Genomic DNA, 18803 nt, shown 5'->3' on the forward strand with positions numbered 1-18803 from the left:
TTATGGGGGAGAGATGGGATGCATTTGTTACTACAGTCTGCAGCTGTGCTCACAGCTTCACCAATCTGTTGCATCCTCACAAATAGCATTCTGGAAAATCAAACTGAGCACAGAATTCTGGGCTTACCTTGTGCAGCCCTTCACATTGATTTGCAAAAAGTCAGGACTATGAATATTTTCAGTGGGCACTGCACTTTTGATCCAGAATCTCTCTGAACTTTTAATAAATCAACCTAATGGTAAATATTGGAAACCCATTACTCCAGTTCAGAAAAAGGCACTAAAGGTAAATAGCATGCATTCGTCAATAACTAGCTTTATTTTATTTTGCACTATTCCAGCCATGTTGAAACACTCATGGGAATGTGGCTGCCTTTTTCCAGGTTTGCATCCGAAGTTGTCTCACAGGATAAAGGTGGATTTTTTCCCCCTCCTTCAAGCGATTGCTTACTTCCTTCTCTCTTGGTACTCATTCTTTCCTGGATTCACATCCTTTTCTCACGCTGTTGGTGTTGAGGCCTGGTGACTATCTCCTTACCATTTCCCACGATTAGGATGAAGAGGACACTTGGTTGTTGAATGGAAACCGACTTTCAAAAGAGGTAACTGGAAGGGCAAGAAGTTGAGAGAGAGGATTGCAAAATAATTTGTGGGCATAAAAAGAAAGGAGAGATTTACAAGCGTTAGGTGTGAAAACTCAGCATGGTGAGGATGACGTGGATGAAGTAACTCAGCAGTATCACTCAGTGTGAGAGAAGCTGTAGAACAGGACGGTGGGTGGGCTCCGTGGCAGACCCGTCCACAGACCTGGCGTGGGGGGGCTGCGTCACTGGCCCCCTGTCTGCTAGCCACAGCTGCTCCTGCTGGGCTAATAGATCTTGCTGAACAAGATAGAATGTGATCTCACACCTGTTGTGACTCTGCTTTTCAAATAATAGTGTTTTAAATTTATGGACTTATTATGAAAAACAGAAAGTTACAGATTGGATTTATATCACCCATGAAGAAATTCTCCTTCACAAATACCCAGTGCGTCGCCGAGCTCCATTATCTCCGCCTTCCTGCGCAGTCGCTTTCCACATCTGCTGCCTTTTCCTGTAGGCTGCCCTGTCGGCATGACGCTCTCTGCACATGGACGACACGCCACCTGTCTTGTCACCTTTAATCCATCCCTGCCTGAATTGCACGATCACTTTATAAATCCAGCAAAAGGTTCTTGTTTTATTCAAACTGGTGTCAAAGAAAAATTATCCATGGGCAACCAAGCTGTTTTTCCTCTACTCCACTTGCTTTTGAAAGGTTTTATAAAATAATACCATGCATAATTTACAGTCATGAATTTCATTATGCTGGGGCAAGTCACCAGGTTGTTGTTTGGTTTATATAACTTTTTCCCTCACAGCATCAGCCAGATGCCTGACATAAACAGCTAACACCAACACGGCCCTTTTATTTCCTGTGTGAGTTTTGTCTGTCTTCCCTATGTACTTCTCAAGCACTTAAGACAAGTTCACACTCCATCTGACCTTTTCATTGAACCCACAGAATCACTGCAGGTGATGTTTTCTCTGGTACTCTGAAATTTTAAGTGAGCTATTAGGTCCAGTGTCTGAGGCAGTCAACACAACCATGATGCTTGTTTGTTTGTTGGTTTTTAATTTCTATGGACTGTACAAAGATAAGTCTCTCATCTTATTTGTATTTATCATTCTTTATAAAGGCATCATAGAGACAATAAGGTTTGCTTAACCTGCCCCTTTGATTCAGAGGATGAGTGTGTGGTGGGGGGGTGGGGGAATGGGTGTGTTTTAACATAAAGAGAAAATGTAGCATGGGAAGAATTTTTTACCACAGTCGTTTAGAAGGTAATGAGCTGGTATGATTCCTTAACTTAACATAAGGGCAAACTATTCTGATGTGCTCTATTTTTACCACATCCCAAGATGGTTGTGTTGTAAACTGGGGTCATGGTATGTGGACTTCATTATTGCTGTTCTACCCTTGTAGCAAAATCATGATCCTGATCATTAGCATTCTCTCTCTCTGCTTGTGGATAACAATTTTAGTCCTGGACATATTTCTCAAGTTGCTTTTGGGTCTATAAAAGAATTTCTTTGCTTATGTATTTTATTTTATTTCATTTTATTTTTAAAGATTTTATTTATTTATTTGAGAAACAGAGAGAGAGAGCACAAGCAGGGGGAGGAGCAGAGGGACAAGCAGACTCCCCACTGAGCAGGGAGCCCGATGCAGGACTCGATCCCAGGACCCTGGGATCATGACCTGACCCTAAGGCAGACACTTAACGAACTGAGCCACCCAGACACCCCTTTGCTTATGTATTTTAAAAATTTTTCTGCCTTCAGTGTTCTTTTTAACTAGCAAATATTTATTGGACATCCTATTTGTGAGGTCTATACGAGGAAGTGAGAGGGAAGGGACCCCTCTCTTCAAGGAATTTATTTAGTGAAATTAGATGAGTTCATATGTGGATTAGAAGTGCGAATGTGAGATTATTAAAAAGAGGCATTTTTAAGCCTCCCAATGAAATGTTTCTACTTCCTGTGAACAAGAACAAAAAAACATACGCCGGTGGTTAATATGCCAAGGTGATGCATGGTAGTTAGATTTTGGTCCTATGAAAAGTATTACGCTATGCATTCCATAACACACACTATCTATCTATCTATCTATCTATCTATCTATCTATCTATCTATCGATTTATTTTTCATGCACGTTTATTTAGATCAGTGGCTTTTAAATACATTTTATCTTCTAAGGTAGCAAAGACTGACTGATGTGAGTGGGAGGTAAGAGACTTACCCATTTGCCTCTTTCTGCTGTCCCGTCTCTTCATGCAGTATCCTCAGAGCATAAACTGAAAGGCCATGGTTCAGCTCCGTAGATCTACAAAACTTTATCTTCCAACGTTGAATTATTACAACTGTGATCCATTTACACAAAGATGATTCAATACACATTGTAATCCACTGGTTGATTGGTGTGTTGCTTAAGTAATCTTATCTCTAATGTATTTGCTCCCCCCACCCCTTCTAATCTAGGCCTTCCACCTCATTCAGTCTACTTGGTGTGTGAATTCTGCTCTGAGGATTGATGTTTTGGAGAGCGTAACAACGATGATGCTTTCGTCTCTGGATCGTTAGTAATATTCTGCTGTAACCTACTCTTATTTCTTTGATCTTTGCCCTTTCTATACCCATTCTTTTAAACTTCTTAAAACTTTTTAAACTTTTGTAGGGAGTCAAAAGCATTTACTGTCAGAAATAGGGTTCTTTTGCTGTTATGTTCAAATTTTGCTAGCTCTTCTCCAAACAGTTTGTGAGAAGACTCTAGCAGAGAGCTTGGCACAATGGCTAGCCCTTGATCCTAGCCAAATCTCATCCTAAATGGAAAGCTCCAGGTGGTGAGGTAAGTAGCCTCAGTGGGACTTGGAAGGTGAGAGGAAAGCGTGGTTCAATTTTGAAGGGAATAAAGGTAGAATTGTTTTTTTGTTTTAAATAAATGTTTTTCATTATACACTGTAGAAAATTTGGAATATACAAAGAAGTGGAGGAATAAAGAGATAACTATTTTTACATTTTGGTTAGTTCTGAATGAGGGTGTGGAGGTCACGTGGCAGACTAACATGCTCAATAAAGTTTTGGCCGTGGTAGAGAAAAAAGTGAGGTGTTTGTGATAGGAGTTTGAGACTCTGGCCAAATAGAGGACCAGGTAATGTGAGGCAAAGTTGGGAAGAAATTTAACATTTTAGTTGAGATGATCCATGGGCCCAAGATGTATAATGAAGGGCAGTATAGTCAGTGAAATGCCTGGGACTTTAAAGCCCAGGGCACTCAGCCAGTGATAAAGGAAGAATGAGGAGTTTGGGCAGAAGCAGCTGATTTGGAAGCAGGCTTGGGATCCATAACAGAAGTGTTTCCTCCATAGAATTTGTGTGGTCAGAAACAGAGGGGTTTAGATAAGTGTAAGACAAACAGTTTATAAAAAGGCTGATTCTGGAGTCCAGAGAGAAAAGGCAGCTTTTTTCTTTGGTGGCCAAAAGTGTGGCCTGGAAGGTGGCAAGATGGTGAAAACAAAGAGGAATCCAGGGAATGGTGTCTACAGAAGGGCCTTCAGACTAGATACTCAGGGAGCCAGGAGAGGGGAGTCACTGTAGGGTGCCCAGTAATTTATTACCCGAATTGGGATACTCTTGAAAAGAGAAGGGGTGCTATGAATAATTGTACAGTGAAATCCAGGACTGTCCCGCACAAACCAGATGGCCACCTCTTTTGTCATTAAGTACCTCAACCATACACAATTTGTAGTTTTACCACAGAGATTTTCTAGAACCACATTGGCTGTTTGACGACAACTACCTAATTTATTTTCCTAATGAATACGTGTGCCTTGGGTCAGGGTCTTCATTATTTTTCTTCTGAATTATTAGGAGAACCTCTGAACCGGCTTTCTGTCTCCATTCTATAAAATGGCGTCTAAGCCGTTCTCTTCCACTTTGTTACCAGAGGGATAGTTCTAAATCCTTAGTCATTTCTTGCTCCTCTCTCCTTAAAATTTAGTGCTTTGCATGGTTCTTGAGGTAAACTTTGAACTTGGCATGGCACACTAGTTCCTTCCAGTTGAGCTCATCGAGTCTCTTAGGAGATGTGCGTTAGAGATGGGAGCTCTTCCTCGAGCCCCTCCTGCCTCATCCCTCCGCATGTGTGCGGCGATGTTTTCCAGCGCCTCCGCACCTTGCTACGAGCTGTTCCCTCTTTCTGGCACAGCCTTCCACACACTTGACTTGTCCTACTTTTTTTTTTTTCCCCAAAAACTCAGCTTAAGTTTCACTTCTTTTTAGAAACATTTCCTGATTGTTCCCAGACTAAGAGCTTTTTATGTTCCCCTTCTTCACTCAAATATGTGCTAGTATATATTTTTGTTAGAATTCTGTTGCACTGGTTGTAATATTTTGTCTTCCCCTATAAGAATGTGTCTCTTTGATGAACAGGATTTTGTCCTGTTCATGGTTTTTTTTTTCTTTCCTTGTATTATATCATCTAGCACTCTTCTAAATATTTCATTTGAAAAAATGTGAACTTGAATGTATCATACTATTAATCTCTGGAGGATACCCTCTCTTCAGATGAGTGTTTGTGTCCCTCCACAGTTCATACACTGCAGCCCTAAACCACAGTGTGATGGTATTTGGAGATGAGGTCTTTGGGAGGTAATCAGGGTTAGAACAGGCTGTAAGGGTTTGGCCCGCATGATGGGATTGGTACTTTTATAAGAAAAGACATCAGAGAGCTTGCTCTCTCTCCAAGAACATGCGCCAAGGAAGGGCCATGTGAGCATTCAGGGACAGGGTCCTCATGAGAAGTTGCCATGCTAACACCCTGATCTCAGACCTCAGCCTCCAAAACTGTGAGAAAATTACTTTCTGTTGTTTAAACCACCTAGTCTGTGGTATTTTGTTATTGCAGCCAAGGGCACTCATAGACCTCCAGAGGAAGAACTGCCTATTTATCATTTTGTTTACTGTCTCTAAGTCAGATTTCTAGCTGTAAAAAACATTTCTTTTAGTTCCATGGTAACTCAGCATTTAAAAACATTTGTTTTTCCTTAATTAAAAAAAGTAGGGGTGTGTGGGTGGTTTAGTTGGTTAAGTGTCCAACTCTTGATTTTGGCTCAGATCACGATCTCAGGGTTGTAAGCTTGAGCCCCATGTCGGGCTCTGTAATGGGTGTAGAGCCTGCTTAAGATTCTCTCTCCCTCTTTCTCTCTTTCTCGGCCCCTCCCTGCTCGCACATGCACGCACGTGCTCTCTCTCTCTCTCTCAAAAAAAGTAATACATTCTTAATGCGCAAGAATTAGAACACACACACACACAAACGGAAAAAATGACCCATAATATAGCACGCAGAATCACCGTTAATATTTTAGTGTTTGGTTTTCTAATGATATATACAACATAGTATGCATATATATTATGTATACATACATATAGATATTCCACAAAAATGCGATCATATACTTAAGACTTTGGAGGCTACTTTTGATACATGGTTCACATTTTCCTATGGCAATAATTATTCTTCTGCAATGTTATTTTGGCTACCCAATTTTCTATCAGATAAATACATGACAACTTTAGAAATACTTCTTGGTCTATTCTTTTCAGAGGTAATTACAATTTTATTAGTTTATTAGTTCCCCTAATCCAATAGTTTTTTCGCTTCCACAAAGGTTATGTAGTTTCCTGTGGTTCAAGTATGGCAGTTTCTAGCAAGAATATTATGGAGAATTGTAAAAATTATTTATTCATTCATTAATATATATTTATTTTTTTAAAAAGATATTTTATTTATTTATTTGATAGAGAGAGGGAGAGTGAGCACACAAGCAGGGGAGCTGGAGAGGGAGAAGCAGGCTTCCCGCGGAGCAGGGAGCACAATGTGGGGCTCGATCCCAGGACCCTGGGATCATGACCTGAGCTGAAGGCAGACGCTTAACTGACTGAGCCACCCAGGCGCCCCTAATATATATTTATTAAATACCCACTGGGTAGTAGGTACTATGTCTATATTTCTGGGGAGAAATTCAGTAGCATATAGCAAGAATCCTAAAATTTGCATGACCTTTGTTCCAGTTATTGTTCTTTTAGAAATTTGTTGTGAGGAAATATAGATGCACAGATAGATTTAGGTTCATTGCAGCATGGAGAGCAAAAAAATGCATGTGACATAAATTTCCACTAGTGGAGAAATTGTTAAAATAATTGTGGCCCATCCATATGATAGAACATTTTCCAGCCATTAAAAGTACTATTTTCAAATAGTATTTAAGGATGTGGCAATTGCTTAGAATAGAATGTTTTTAAAAAAAGAGTTAAAAAATTATGTGTACAGTATATGATCCCAGTTTTACACAAAACAAAACAAAACAAAACAAAACAAAACAAAAATCTGTTCAGAGAAAATAAAACAATACCAAAACAGTGATAGTATTTTCTCTAATACCTGGATTCTTGGTAATTTTTACTTTTCCCCTATCATTCTCTGTATTTTCCAGAGTATCTATGGAAAACACATATTACTTTTGTGGTTAAAAATGTTTTAAGCAGTTAAAAATATTCGGGATAGTTTATTCATTTCAGAGAAACGGAGCATCTTTTACTGGAATTGTTTCATTTTGGTACAATGAAATGCTTCAAAAACAGATGGAAGATTCATCTTTATGGTGATGCCAGAAAGCTCTGGGAGTGTTTTTGATGAAAGGGAAATACACCAAAGAACCAGGGGAGGCATTACCAATATACCCTATACACTAATCATTCAAGACCCCCCTTAAAAGCCACTCTCCTGGGGCACTTTGTCTGCACCCTACCCAAGCACCCCAAATACATCTAGTCTAGCCACTGACCACACTGCATTGCAACTATGTTTCTTTTCCCTCCAGGGTTGTTCAGAGCCTAGCATGGTATCTTGTTTATAACACTCAGTAAAATGTAGAATGAAGAAATGAATGACTCATCAAATGCCAGTATTGCCCACTCATTGTGTGAAACCCAGAGCCAGTATGTGGGACTTGATGGAGTGATATCAGCTTTACTCAAGAGGAGCAACTCAAGTCAGGTTATGGGATGGACTGTGTCATTACAACCTCAGTGAATAATTTTCATTCCTTCCCCTTATCTTGCTCTCCCAGGCTCTTGCATTAACTATATTAGCCTTCACATTTCGGAAGTGAGAACTATTCATCAGAAAGGAGGCTGTCTGCTTTGTGGGTCAACTTCCTGCATTGTTTGGTGTTGAGTTCGTCAGTAGAGTGGTCCATGTCCACACACTGAACTATCTTTTCCAAGTGGGCTGGGGGAGGCTGCTGGGGTCCTCTGACCTCAAAAGCCTAATCAAAGAGCAGTCATATAGTAAAGACACTGGGGAGAGGGACTATTGACCAGTGCTTTTTTTATGCGGCCGCACAAAAAGATGGGGGTCTGGGCTGGAAGCAGAAGTCTTGCTAATAAGCAACCAGCCCTCTGGCTGCTTTCGTTGTCATGTGAAGGAATTGAAGTCAATGAGCAGATGGTTAGAGCACAGGCGTCTTTCTGTTAACTTCAAATTCCATTCCTATGGTGTAGGACTGATTAATAGGACATGGGTCACATTCTGGCTCCCAAAGCCCTGCCCACAATTCCTGCTGGAATCAGTGGGAACTGTGGATTCATAGCGGGCAGTTTGGTTTCCTTAGATGAAGAGTATAGAGTATATGGTGTGTATGTGTGTTGCAGAGAGAGAGAGACAGAGAGAGAGAGAGAGAGAGGTTGAGATTGAGAAATGCTGAGTATTGGTCTTTTCCAAGAGAAAGGACTAAAGGCATCCCTGTGTGTTTTTGGGGATAGCCCTGTCTTTGCTGTTTATGAATCACTCTACTAATAGAAAGAAATAAGAACGCTCATCTGTCATAGATTCCATTTAATATTCATGCCCCAAATAAACTGAGTTCTTGCCCTAATTTGGCTCACTGACTTATTTTTCAGCCTCCGGGAAGGGATCATCCCCATGTCGTCTCTTCCAGATATTTGAAGAGAAGAGGGTGAGAGCAGAGAAAATGAAAAGACCAATTCTGCCTTGCAAAGAGTGGAATTAATGTCACTACCCTTTATCCCAGGATTACTTTGTGGCCAATGGCTCATCTTGGTTTTCTGAAGCACACTCCCTCTTATTAATGAAGGCCATTTAAGGTCACTGTGATTGGCCTTCATTTCCCGAGTGTCTCTCCCTGCCCAGCCGGGGCAGGTCTCAAATTCTGTTTTGTCTTCTGATAAGGCTGCCTGTTCTGCATGGGAATCTGAAAGACTCTTCTATTTCATATTCCATTTTACAGACTATTGCCAAAAAGGCATTTACATTGTCCAGACGCGGAAATGAATGCATTCTCTGTTTTCTCTAGGAGCTCTTCATGGGGGGTAGCAGAGAATTCAACTTTATGATTTGGCAAGATCAAGCTGATGGTAGGTGTGTTTTGCAGGGCCTGTAAAACTGTGTCCCCAGGTGGTCACCCCAACCCCACCTCTCGGTGACTCTTAGTGCCAAGAACTTGCTCTCTCACTTTGTGTAACTTGGAAATAAATTTTGATATCCTATAGGGCTAATGCTTGTGCCTCGTTCTTCTTCTTATTATTGTTTTAGGTATTCTTGTTCCTGTGATTTTTTATATTAATTTTAGAATCATATTGTCATATTCCAATCAAAATTATTTTAGGGTTTGACTGCATTTTTACTGAAGGTATCGATTAATTTGGAGAGAGTTATCCCTATAGGTTAAGTCCTGTCACAATGACATATCTCTCCATTTATTTGGTCTTCTTTCATATCTTTCAGGAAAGTTTAAGTCCTCCAATAAAAGTCTTGTACATGTTATTCCAGTACATGATTCAGTGCCTGGATACTCAAACTTTTATTGAGTGAATATATTTTTGTGGATATTATGAATAGAATAAGAGTTCAATTTTTTTTATTCATCTTTTATTTAGGAGTCTTTCTGAAGCATCTTTTTTAATTTTAATATTGGAGATTGTCTTGGATTTTCTATGTATATAATAATATAGTCTGAAAATCAGTTCTTTTTTTCTTTCCAATCCTTATGCATTTCATTTGTTTTAATGACCTATTTTACTTGATATGGTTTCCAGTACAATATTGAATAGAAACAGAGATGGAGGAAGTCTGTGCCTTTTCAGGAATATAATGGGAAATCAAAGTCTCACCATAAAATATATGCGTTTAATGGATGCCCTTTATCGAATTCAGGAAGTTCCCCTTCTATTCCTCATTTTCTTTTCTTTTTTTTTCCAAGATTTTATTTATTTATTTGAGAGAAAGAGAGAGAGAGAGAGAAAGAGGAAGGGTGGAGTGGCACAGGGGGAGAATGAGAGGGAGAAGTAGACTCGCGGCTGAGCAGGGAGCCCCATGCGGGGCTTGGTCCCAGGACCCTGAGATCATGACCTGAACCAAAGGCAGATGCTTGACCGACTGAGCCACCCAGGCGCCCCATTCCTAGTTTTCAAAATGTTTTCTTATTCTTAAAATCATGGGTGGGTTTCCAGTTTTATTAAGTGTGTTTAAAGAATAAAAATTGCATGGGATGCCTGGGTGGCTCAGTCAGTAAACGTCTGCCTTCTGCCCAGGTCATGATCCCAGGGTCCTGGGATCAAGCCCCACATTGGGCTCCTTGCTCAGCGGGGAGCCTGCTTCCCCCTCTGCCTGCCACTCTCCCTGCTTGTGCTCTATCTCTAATAAATAAATAAAATCTTAAAAAAATAATAAAAATTGCTTGACTAGATTTGCTAATACTTATTTTCTGCACCTATGTTCATTTGGTGTTCATTCTTTAGTATTTGCTTATTGGAACACAGATACAAACAGGAGGGAATACAGCATGATGGTAAGGCTGCAGGCTGTGCATTGAGAGTGTGCTAGGTTTGAGCTCTTTTTCTATCACTTCCTAACCCTTAACTTAGGCAAGTTAGGCAAACTCTCTGTTCTGCCTCTTCTCCAAATGGAGTTAACAGTAACACCTACTACATAGATATTAAACGAAATAATCAAGTAAAGCTTTTACAGATTTTATTTATTTATTTGAGAGAGAGAGAGAGAGAGAGAGAGCATGAGTGAGTGGAAGGGCAGAGGGGGAGGGAGAGGGACAAGCAGGCTCCACACTGAGTGCAGTGGAGAGCCCAATGCTGGGCTCAGTCTCAAGATCCTGAGAACGGGCTCTGAGCCAAGATCCAGAGTCCCACGTTCAGCTGACTGAGCCCTCCAGGCAACCCTCAAGTAAAGCTTTTAGAATAGTTCCCAGTGCTTTGTGAACATTCACTGTATGTCAACTGCTATTTAGCTTCCCATTGTTATTATTCCTTAGGTGCTCTTTGTGTAGTTTCAGTATCAAGATTATGATAGTATCTAAAGGGAGACTGAGAAATTTATTTTACTTTCCAATATAGTTTATATAGGATTAGGATATATGTTCACTGAAACTTTGGTGATAAAAATCATAAATAAAATTAAAATAAAAATCATCTGGCCTGGTAATGTATATGGATATATTTTTTGCTGTTTAAAAAATACATAGATATTTTTAAACTTCTTATTTCTTGTTGAGTCAATATTGACAAATTTGTCTAAAAATTGTAAATTTAGTTCTCAAAATTTGGATTTATAGCATTCACTTAGGTCATTTCTTCAATTTCTATTACACCTGAAATAATTGTCCTTTCTACTTCTAACCTTGATTAATTTGTGCTGTCTTTTTCCAGACCAGTCTTATCAGAAAATAGTCTATTTGATTTGCCATTTTAGAAAACACTTAATTTTTCATTCCTTTCTGTTGTTTCTTCCTGTTGTCTTTGTTGTATCCATTCATCTTTCTTTTTTATATTTCCTTTTTCTGACTTCTTGAATACTTAGCTCATCATATATATATATATTCAAGTTGTTATATAAGCTAATATACATAAGATATGTTATGTATATATACATTAGCAAGTTATGCTAATGATTTCTACTGTGACTTCTTTGTTAACTCAAACTATTTGGATACATTTTGTTCCACTGTTTCAAAAGTATGTCTTTCTGCTGCATTTTGGGGATTCAGGATTCTGTATTGCCTTTAGGTCAATGTTGATAATTATAATTTGAATCATCTGTGTCTTATCAATTTTTGGTCTGGGTGATTTATCACTTTCTGGGAAGGCATATTGGAATTGCCCCCTATGATTTTTCTTTATATTCCTGGAATTTTGTAGCTTTTGCTTTATATATTTTGAGACCATATTGTTCAGCACAACAGAATCAGGCTCATTCTATCTCCCCCATCCCCCAAAATTCCTTTTCATTTAGTTTGTTTATGAATAACTCTATTTGCCTTAAATTCTATTTTGCCTGATACTAATAGGGCTTCATTGGCTTTTTGCAGCTACTAGTCGCCTGATATATGTTTTTTTTTTCATCTATTACAAATATCATACAGTTGGAATTTTAAAAGTGCCAGGCTGAGACTATAACCAGTGGTTTTAATGTTTTTTCCATTTATTACTGATGTATTTGGAATTTTTTCTTCCATCTAATTTTCTGTTTTTGTGTTACTCTCCTTTCTCTTTGCTATTCTTTTCGCTCTTTTTGTCCTTACATTTGATTTTTTATTTATTTTCTCTCCCCCTTTTCTAACTTGGAAACTATACTTTTTGTTTCTGTTGGTGGTAATCTTTAAATTTTTGCCATCAATACCTAAGTATAAAGTGAATATTTCCCAAACAGTGTAAGGACTTCCACTTTTTTCCCCCATTTTTTTATTGGGGGTAAGATACACATAATGTAAAATTTACCATCTTTTTTTTTCCTCCATAGAATGTTTTATTTTTTATTCTTTTTTTAACATTTTTTAATTTAAATTCAATTAATTAACATATAATGTATTATTAGTTTCAGGGTACAGGACTGTGAGTCATCAGTCTTATACAATACCCAGCGCTCATTACATCATGTGCTCTCCTTAATGGTCATCACCCAGTTACCCCATCCCCTCCACCTCTTCCTCTCCAGCAACCCTCAGTTTGTTTCCTGTGATTAAGAGTCTCTTATGGTTTGTCTCCCTTTCTGATTTGATCTTGTTTAATTCTTCCCTATGATCCTTTGTTTTGTTTATTTTATTTTATTTAAATTCAATTAATTAATATATAATGTATTATTGGTTTCAGAGGTAGAGGTCAGTGATTCATCAGTCTTATATAACACCCAGTGAGAGTCTCTTATGGTTTGTCTCCCTCTCGGTTTTGTCTTATTTTATTTTTTTCCTCCTAACTATTTTTAAGTGTACAGTTCAGTGGTATTAAATACATTCATAACGTGCTGCCATCACCACCATCCGTGTCCACGATGGACACATCTTGTTGAACTGGAAGTCTGTATTCATTAAACAGCTCTCCCAGCCTTGCCACCTCCCCCCCCCCCCCCCCCCCCCCACCCCCCCCGGCAGCCAGCTTGCTACTTTCTGTCTCGATGATTTTCCCTACTCTCAGGACCCCGTGGAAGTGGAATGACAACGTATTTGTCATTCTGTGGCTGGCTTATTTCACTTAGCAGAGTGGGGAGCTCCCACTTTTCAAACTCTGCTCTTCTCCCATTTTCATGTTCGTGGTGCCTACTATTTTCTTTTGTCTTGTTTCCAACTTCCTGTTTCTTCATATTATTATTGTTTTCTTTATAGGCAAATTTACTTAGATTGATTACTCTAGATACTGACGTACTCATTATTGCATCCGACATCTTCTCCTTTGCTCTGGACTGCATTTCTTTCTTCATGAGCTATCGTTTTAGCAGGTATTTCAGTGAGGGTCTCTGAGTGGTAAATGCTTCCTTGTCTTTGTCCACACATGTTTTTATTCTGCTCACTCTTTCTTGAGTTTTGGGTTGGTCAGGTGTAGGATTCTAGGTTGACAGTTATTTTCTCACAATGGTATGAAAATATTTTTTCATTTTCCTGCGGAATATGCTGTTGCTAGTGGGAAGCTGGCTGTCATTCTCTTCTAGGTAATTTGTCTCTTCTCTGCTCAGAAGGTTTTCTACCGATTTTGATGTTCTGCAGTTTTACCACAATGTGTCTCCTGGTAGATTTATTTTTATTTATCCTCTTCAGCATTTGGGTAGTTTTTCATTCTAAGGAATTAAACATTCAGTTCTGAAAAAAAAAATCTTAACCATAGTCTTTTCAAATCCTGCTTTACCTTTATTCTGGCTTTTCTCTCTTTCTGGAGATGTATTTTGGACTTTCACATTCTAGTGTTCATATCGCTGAACTGATTTCACATTTCCTATCTTTTTATCCTTTCTGTAGTATATTCTGCATGATTTCTTTAGATTTATTTCCCATTTATCTTATGCTCTCTTCAACGCTATTAAATTTGCCGTATCTCTTGAGATTTTCATTTTTAACACTGTATTTTTCATTCCTAAAATTTCTCTTAAAAAAATCTGTCCTTTGGTTGCCTGGGTGGCTCAGTCGTTAAGCGTCTGCCTTTCGCTCAGGTCATGATCCCAGGGTCCTGGGCTTGAATCCCACATCAGGCTCCCTGCTCAGCGGGGAGCCTGCTTCTCCCTCTCCCTCTGCCCCTCTCCCCTGCTTGTGCCCACTCTCTCTCTCTCTCTAACAAATGAATAAAATCTTTTTAAAAAATCTATCCTTTTTCATACTCTTATTTATGATTTCCATTCTTATAAAAAGTATCTTAATCATTTTAAATATACTAATTTTGTAGTCTGTGTCAGAAACTTGGAATGATAATTCCCCCACATATTACATCCACTGGCATTCCCTTTTAGTGATTTATTCATTTGTTTTGTGGATTTTAGTACTTTATTTTGAGCTCTCTATCAGCAGGGTTTTTGTTTTTCCTTGTGGGACTTCTGTGTCCCCACTTGGTTTAAGCACCCCTACAAGGAATAGCTGAAGTATGGTTTCAGGAAAGTTATGTATTTTTTGCAATGGAGGACATAGTAGCAGCAGAAGGACAAGTCCCAAGTGAGAGAGGACAGAATTGATAGAGTCGTATCCTGGACAAGGTGAGAAGCTGGAAGATGAGGAGCCTAGGCATAACTTTATAAAAAGGAAGAGGAATACCTCTTTCTTTGGGATAGGAGAGAAGGCAAAACTGTAGTAAGAAATACAGGGGAATTTTGAGTAAAGCAGTGACCTACTAATCTTCTCATAATAATGAATGTTTGTCTTTCAAGTAAAGGCAGTCACATGTGTCTGAGGAGACCAATGTTGTTAGAAGTGGTATATGGAGACAGGAAAAGTTAATGAAAAAGGTTGTCAGTAAGGAGTGAAGACCCAGCCAGGATTTAGAGAGAATGGGCACATGGGATACAACCTGTGTGCTTTGGTGTTTTGTCCCACGTCACATGGCAGCTATAGAATGGGGAGGAGGAAGAATGAGGGTATCCCAGATGTGATGAGTGGAAATCTGGCCACTCAGGAGGTAGCTTGCGAGAGAGTAGTTCTGAGGTTCAGGGGAAAACCCTGCTGAAGTCCTTTCTGATAGGTCCAGGCTGGGAAGGGGGCGGATGAAGCCGGAAGGACACTGATGGATGAAGACGCAGGAGAAGGATCGAGAGAATGGAGGCCCGGAGGAGGTGAGGACAGTTTTAGTAGGAATTAGAGAACTGTAGGGTGAGAAATAAAGGAGGTTTAGGTCAGAAGAAGGGACTTTTCAACTTGAGTACCTTGGTGATAGAATAGTGCCCAGTGCTGAGCATATCAATAATATTTTGTGGATTGGTTATTTACCACATCCTTGCTATCTGGAGGAAAAGTTAGTTGCTCTGAGCTTCAGCATAGCAGTTTCTCTATTTCAATTCTCCTTCTCCGTCTTCGTTTTTTTTTTTTTTTTTTCCAAGGAGGCTCCACGACCCTGAGATCAAGACCTGAGATGAGATCAAGAGTCAGAAACTTAACCCACTGAGGCACCCAGGTGCCCCTCAATTCCTTCTCTAAAAAGTGGAAATAACCAGCCTTGCAGAAGTATTATCATACATTTTGTTTTATGATTTTTACTTTTTGGCATCACAATCTCTTTATTACGTTTTCTACTATGCCCAGGCTCTGGGAGCATCAGCTCCTTCAGGAGTGAAGACTGAGCCATGGGGAGGAGCATATGGCTGTAGGGATGGGAAGACAGGGCCTGGGGATGTTCTACCTCAGCTTCTTGTCAGGTTACCTGCTGCAGGAAGGGCATGAGGGACCAGAGGGCATTGGATCCTTCAGTTAGTTGAGTGTTCTCAGAGCCCCCTTCTTCATAAGCCTGTGTTTGGCTGGGAGACAGATCAAGGGCCATCTCTTCAAGGAGGCTAAACCTGAAGGTCTTTGTTTGATGTTCTCATCTATGGTCATGACAACCCATGCTACACAAACTGGAATGTGATTGGGCTTCTTAATCACTGGCCCAGACGAGACGTGACACCCTCTCCTCAATCTGGGTCATCAGGGCCTGTGGCCCAAAGGGAAGAGGGTTTTCCTTAGTGCTAGTTGGGTCTAGTGGAAATTCTGTCACCTGTTTATTTTCTTTCCTTTCAAGGTTGCCAAAAGCAGTGGTGGCAAGAAAGCAACAGTCCCACCCCACCCCAGGACTGAGCTATAGTGCATTAATATTTTGATGCATTCATATTTTCCATTCTCCCATCCATTTATCCTGCATTTTAAGAAAAGATCCATATTGGGCGCTCATCAATTTACAAAAATCTCCAAGGGTTTTGTCTAAAACCTTCATAGGCTTTGAATCCTGCTTCTTCAAGTGCTTGCCCATAATTCCTGGAATGTCTGCTTTTGGATTGAGCTCTTGGTGTGCAGCCGAGAATGCAGCTGAGGGCGGCCCAACCCCCGCTCCTGTCAGCCAGCCAGGACTTATATTTTCTTTGGTGAGCCAGCTGCTGCCTCTGCAGCAGCCTTGGGGGTGTTTGCCTAGAGTGGTGATTGTCCTCCGCGGCGCTGTGGCTTGGCCATTGTCAGTGCCAACTGTGGTCGCATCGGCTCACCTTTTCCATAAGGCATAGTGGCTGGTTTGGTGCTTTACCAAACTGCAGTGGGCTTTGTGGGTCTCTGTCAGCATTTCTTCCCTGTTGCCTTCTTGGTCTCAGTTGTTCCTAGGAGGGAGCAGAACTTTGTCGCTGAGTCATCACTGGCTGTGATGTGGGAAGTCAGAACAGCTTTGAACTTTTTCTTGTTCATTTGTGATCCCTACTTTACACACCTCCCCACCCAGAGCTCTGAGGGTGTCTTGAGGGAAAAGATTCATAGGAAGGACTTGATTTCATGGGGATAATTGCCTGGGATGGGACATAACTCCTCCCAGTCCAGTCTTTCCACCCCCCTGGTGGTGGGGAGGGGTCCATTCACTGGGCCATCTCACCGGGACTTGCTCTGAAGGGTCTATGTAACTGCGAAAAATGCAGGAAATGCAACAATGGGTTTGCATTCATTCTCCAAAAACTACTGATTTGCGACTGGCCTACTTAGGAAAATGTAGTGGAAAAAGAAGGAAAGTTTTAATGCAAAAAGAAAAATCAGGTAGTAGAAAGTAGAAATAGAGGACCACAGTGAAAGATTAAGTAGATGGGCCATGTCAGCTCTAAAATGTCCCAGGATGGTGCTCCTCCTGGCTCTGCCCTGAATTTCCCATTTCTGCTGATATCTCTAAGTCATAAGTCAGGGGAACCTATTTGAAGAGCTTTATGACTATGTTGGAATGTGAATGTTGGGGAAACCCTCTGGGTGAAGTAGGGCATGTCGGGGATGGAGTTGGGCAGGGCATGAGGGGAACAGCAGAGAGGGGTGTTGAATAGAGTAGCCATGCCTCAGAGCCCAAGGTCTCTCCTTTCTAGAAGAAACTTTGGAGTTTAGCTGGTAAAGGACAGCCCCAATGAGTCACTTCTGCCCAGCTAAGGTGGGAAATTGCTACTTTTTGTTCTCTTAGGATTCCAAAAGTCTATAGGAGATGTGCAGTCATAGATCTTTCTTATTTCCTTTTTACTTTTTTTTTTTAAACTTCACAATTAACAACTTCCCTATTCTCCCTCAGGAGGATCAAATCTTTTTTTTTCTCACTGGGCCTACAATAATCCTGAGCACTGTCGAGGTAGTTTTTAGATGAGGAAGCTGTGTATTGCCCCAAATCTTACCTCAAAGGTCAGCTTTTCCCCAAATTTAGGACCAATCCCTGATCAACTGCTTCATATTTTTAGAGTAGGCATGGCTTCACTTTTGTGCATGCCTGAACATTTGACATTGATGTTTATCTAAAGGGCTCTCCCTCTGGAGCCCCTGCAGGACTATCCCTGCTTGCTTGATGCCAGAGTGTTTGGGCTGTGATTATGCAGCACGCTAATCGCCAGACCTCCATAGTTTTATTCAATTTTTACATCCCTATGAAGTAGGCATTATCATTAATCTCATTTTATAGAGGAATAAAATGAAATCAGAAGAGTTACGTCAGGCAACCCCAAGTAATGCAGTTTAGGATTTGAACTCAAGTCAGAATTTGAACTCAAGTCTGTCCTACCCTAAAGCCTAAACATCTAACCACTCTGCTGGGAACTCTCAGTCTGTGCCCCTGTCTCCCCTAAATTCTATCTGAGCTTTTGTGCAGGTGGCTTTCTTTTTCCAGGAAGAAGGATCGTGGTCTATGTTAGATTAACAAGGGGCTGCGGTCACACAAAGCACTAAATTATTTGAATTGGTAGGATCACTTAGGATGCTCTTGGTTGCAAACAAAAGAAAACCCACCTCATACGGGCTGAGAGTTTTCATTCACAGTTTCATCAGGATTTCTATTACGTTTCTCTGGCAACACTCTAGGCTTCACCCTCCTTAGTGTGTTGGCTTTGTCCTCGGGCTTCCTTCATTGGTAGCAAAATGCGTTCAGTAGCTCCAGATCCGGTGTTGTTCCACACATGTCCAAAATGGGCGTTTCTCTCCTCTCCACCATCCAACGACGTTTGTGGGCTTCACTCCGATTGGACCCACTGAGGTCACGTGCCCCTGTCCCCATTGGTTCCTGGGGCTGGAGGCGGGGTGGGGTGGGGGAATGGCATGCACTGATTGGCTGAGGACTGTTCCTATCCAGTCCTGAATCAATCCCAACCCGAAGAGAGTGAGATTATTAGTAAGGTCATTTTTGCCCCAACAGCATGACCGTTTCATAATGTTCAGGGGAGGAGTGAAGTGGATGAGGAGTATCCAACAATAC

At 40.5% G+C, this 18803-nt stretch overlaps 1 long non-coding RNA gene across 1 annotated transcript; it reads right to left on the minus strand.

Annotated features, from left to right (window-relative positions):
• Nucleotides 1-301: 301 nt before the first annotated feature.
• LOC141373243 (uncharacterized) lies at nt 302-18533 on the minus strand. Its single transcript, XR_012378985.1, has 2 exons — nt 18341-18533; nt 302-606 (listed from the first exon to the last, which is right to left on the minus strand). It is a non-coding gene; the product is annotated as an uncharacterized lncRNA (long non-coding RNA).
• Between the last annotated feature and the right edge of the window lie 270 nt (nt 18534-18803).

This window comes from Callorhinus ursinus, unplaced genomic scaffold (genome assembly GCF_003265705.2).
Source record: "Callorhinus ursinus isolate GAN/ISIS: 27379988/994484 unplaced genomic scaffold, GSC_fseal_2.0 scaffold8, whole genome shotgun sequence".
Taxonomy (NCBI): Eukaryota; Metazoa; Chordata; class Mammalia; order Carnivora; family Otariidae; genus Callorhinus; species Callorhinus ursinus.